The sequence below is a fragment of the Phasianus colchicus genome, chromosome 3 (assembly GCF_987193195.1).
Source record: "Phasianus colchicus chromosome 3, bPhaCol1.hap1.1, whole genome shotgun sequence".
Classification (NCBI taxonomy): Eukaryota; Metazoa; Chordata; class Aves; order Galliformes; family Phasianidae; genus Phasianus; species Phasianus colchicus.
Window position 1 is genome coordinate 4,528,455 of NC_143438.1, and position 4,046 is coordinate 4,532,500.

Sequence of the window (4,046 nt, forward strand, 5' to 3'; positions counted from 1 at the left end):
GTCGACATGCAGCTTGGTGTCATCTGCAATCTTACTGAGGGTGCATTCGATCTCACTGTCGATGTCATTGATGAAGCTGTTAAAAAGCATCAGTTCCAGTACTAACCCCTGAGTGACACCAGTCAACACTGATCTCCATCTGAATATTGAGCCATTGACCATCACTCTCTGGGTTGATCTCTCAACCAGTTTCTTGCCCATTGAGAAGTTCACCTACAAAGTCCATGTCTTTCCAATTCTTTCCAATTCTGAGAGAATAATATTATGAGGAACCGGGTCAAAGACCTTACTGAAGTCCAGATGGATGACACCAGTGACCCTTGCCTTGTCCACTGACACAATTATGCCATCATAGAAGGCCAGTAGGTTGGTCAGGGAGGACCTCAAGTGATCATGAACCCCAATTTTGCTTATGACTGGATGGACAGTGCTTCTTCAGTCCTCACCTTCCAACCCATCCACTCAGGGGGTGTGTGAAGAGCAGTTGCATGTGAAGACTGAGGCAAAAACTTGTTGAGTACCTCAGCCTTCTTGTCTGTTTTCACCAGCCTGTCTGTATTGCTCATTGGGGTATATGTGTGTGTTCTTTTTAGGACTTCTCTTTTTCTGATTGATATACCTATAGAAGTCTTTCTTGTTTGTGTTTGCACCCTTTTCCAAATCCAGTTTCAGCTGGGCCTTAGACTTCCTGACTCCATCTTTACAGAGCCTGGCAGCACCCTTATACTCTCACCAGGGTACCCATCTCTACTTCCACTGCCTATGCACTTTCTTCTTGCTCTCCAGTTTGACCAGCAGGTCCCAGTTGAGCCATGCTGGTTTCTTGTCTTTCTTTCCTGCCTTCCTACACTTGGAGATGGAAAGATTTTGTTCCATAAGGAGAGCTTCCTTGAAGATCTGCCAGCTCTACTCCACTCCCTTGTCCTTCAGAACAGATTCCCTGTTTTGGAGGAGGTTTTGTCTGCAGAGAAGCAAGTTGGCTTTACTAAAATTAAATTTCCTGATTTTGTCCATCTGATATGCCTCAGGAGTGTGGACTCCAGCATTTCGTGGTCACTACAGCCCAGGCAGCCTCCAATCCTGATGTCACCAATCAGTTCACTTACACTGGTGAGCAACAGGTTCAGTATTGCATCACCTCTGGTGGGGCTGTTTATTACTTCTTTCAAGCAGCAGTGGAACTTGCCTGCCCACCTACCTTCCAGAAATTCTCTTTATCTTGAAAAATGGAGGGAAAAAATGGCTGGTATAATTAGAAATATGGTAACAACACCTAACATTTCATCTGTCTCTGTGATTTCTCTTCAGATTGGAAACCAACTGTCTCTTTGTCAAGAGAGTTTGAAGAAAGAAGTCAAGGAGCTATAAACTGAAGGGGAAAATCAGTTCATAATGTTTCAGTGAGCATCCCTCTGAACCTCTGCCCTTTACTGACACCTATAGTTATCAAGGTGTATTTTGCTATTGGTATGTCAGGTGTCATGGGCAGAACCTGAACCCTTGAATAGACTGAAGTGCTCTCCATACACTTTGATTCTTTCCACATGACGTGCTCTACTGTGTTATTTCACAGAGTCTTTTTTCCTTCGTTACTTAAAAAAACACATGGAACATGTTAAACCCCGAGTAGCTCTGTAAAATGTATTATTTAATGCCCTTTTTGCAGTGTATGAAAGATATTTGAAGAGCATTAACTTTTTCTGATGTTAGTATATCTGATTTAAACAGAAGAATACAGGAATATAGAGAGTGTCAGCACAATTAGTAATACAAATGACATTTTATTTAGCTGAGAAGAGGAGAAACAGTTCTGGACAACAGAGCCTGTGTTGAAAGGAACTAACTATGTCAAAGGAAATTATTATCATAGAATTTAAGTCAGAGCAAATTCTGTCCTTCTCCTAGAAGTCAAATTCATTTGAGTTCATGAAAAATCAATCAGTGATTTGCAAGAGGATAACATTTTGCTATTCTTAGATGTTATATCTATTTTATTGTTCCAGGAGAAGCACACTTGTGGTACTGCTGTTCTACTCACAACGGAGATATCCAGTGAACTAACTGGAAATGGAAGCAGTATAGCTTCTCCAGCAGAGTACCAAATGGGTGAACCAATTAGCCTAAATGTTGTATCATGCTAAGATATGTGCCAACGTGTTTAATGACCTGGCACCTGCAAGGGACTGCATAGGAATCTCAGACCAAATAGAACTAGTCTGAGTATCTCTAATGATGCAGGGCAGATGCAGGTTCTGGGGAGGTTATGAGTTATCTACAGAATTTGTAGTAGTGCAAAGCATGGATGTCCAGCCCTTTGGCTTGCCTAGGCTACATTTAATGAAAAGAAACTGTCTTGGGTCACATTTAACATACGTAATATAGTTAATGTATATAAGTCACAAAATTTTATATATGTATATATAATTAAAACTTATAAAAAGAGAGTAACAAAACCAGAAAACAAATGAGATTTTTGACTTTGTTTTTGTGAAACTAATGCATCAAGATTGGTTCAGTGGAAGTGGTTGTAATTTTTAGTGAGTTCTCAAGATGTTCATTAGAGATTTTTGATGAAATTCCACTTTTTCTAGGCTTCATCCCTGAAAGCAGTTGTTCACAAATGCACATACTGCCAAAAAGTGATGACATGAATAAGGTGTGATTATGAAGAAAGGGATATTTTTCTCTTGTAAGACAGAGTTTATAAAGATCTAGTAAGGAGACGTGATCAGATTTTTGATTTGAATATCTAACTGCAACTCTACAAATTTCATCTGAAGATTTGCAGGTAGTATATTTACCTTGGATGAAAATAGAGTTGCAAATACATCAAAAACTGATAATATTTTCAGCAGTCTCAAAAATGATTCTCAAATCCCTTTATCACAAAGGAAAACAACGCTGCATATTTTTTGTTGTTCACATCTTCAGCTAATGCATCACAGTGCATATAATTAATTATTTGCCATAACTTCAGTCAGCTCTGCATTGTGCCTTGTCCTGATTTCAACCCAATCACACAGCTATGTTTGGCTGTTGCTGAGTGATGGGTGCTGGGCTGCTCAGCAGCAAAGAGCCACCACCATGATGGTGTAAAGCAGGAGGTGGATGCAGTATACGCTGGGCTGAGCTGCATATGGACTGCTCTATGGCCTGCCTGGTATATCTTAGCTCAAAAGTGGTGTTAAAATACATCCTCCAAACACTGATATCAAGGTTTTAATGTGAAACTAAAGTTTGACTAAGATTTGTCAAAAGAAAACAGCGCTCTTAGATTCCTATTTCTGTATGCTTCAGATCCTCATGAAACAAACAAACAAAAAAACAAATAAACAAACAAAACCTTTTAACCTTTGCTGTGTTCTCAATTTTGTGCGTTCTTATTGGTGAATTATCCAATACATTTTTTCCCTGTTATTTTTAGGATTTTCTCTCTAGAATATTGCAAAGGAATTTATACAAGGAACTTCTTTAACCATCTCACAGGCTCCTCTGCAGGTTCTTTAGTTCTGAAAAAGAGCAGATTTTTTGGAAGACAGTTTTTTTGTATCAAACCATGAAAGTGAAAGAATTCCAAGCAACTCTGAGTGCATTGCCTTCATTGATGAATCATGTCTGTTCAACACTGTGTAGACCAACAGAAAACACAAGCAGAGCCAGCTAGTGTGTTCTGCTTGCCCTTAAATAATCTTTGCTCAGTCTATTGGAGCTTCTAGGTCAGACTTGAGAAGGAAATAAAACCAAAAAGATCAGATAACAAGAAAATGAAAGATTCCGGTAGTGACACTGGAACATTAGAGAACAGCACCGAGATCAAATACTTAAACTGCATTTCTGCTTCCCTCCGCCTTAGGAATGTCAAACATGGGCAGTCTTCTTCTCTGTGGCATCTCCATGTCTGAGTAAGAAGCGATTTACAAGAGTTGTTGACCATTATTTTGGAGAGAAAGGATGCCTCTGTCTATTCCAATTCTGTTCTTAATTTCTTTCCTTGAGCTGCCAACATGAGTGGCAATTCATACAACGTGTGGACTAGGATCTCAGAC

At 39.5% G+C, this 4,046-nt stretch overlaps 1 long non-coding RNA gene across 1 annotated transcript; it reads left to right on the forward strand.

The window, feature by feature from the left end:
• The first annotated feature begins 371 nt into the window (after window positions 1-371).
• On the forward strand, window positions 372-1,597 carry LOC149918378 (uncharacterized). Its single transcript, XR_016465410.1, has 3 exons — window positions 372-512; window positions 1,029-1,110; window positions 1,309-1,597. It is a non-coding gene; the product is annotated as an uncharacterized LOC149918378 (long non-coding RNA).
• Window positions 1,598-4,046: the final 2,449 nt, after the last annotated feature.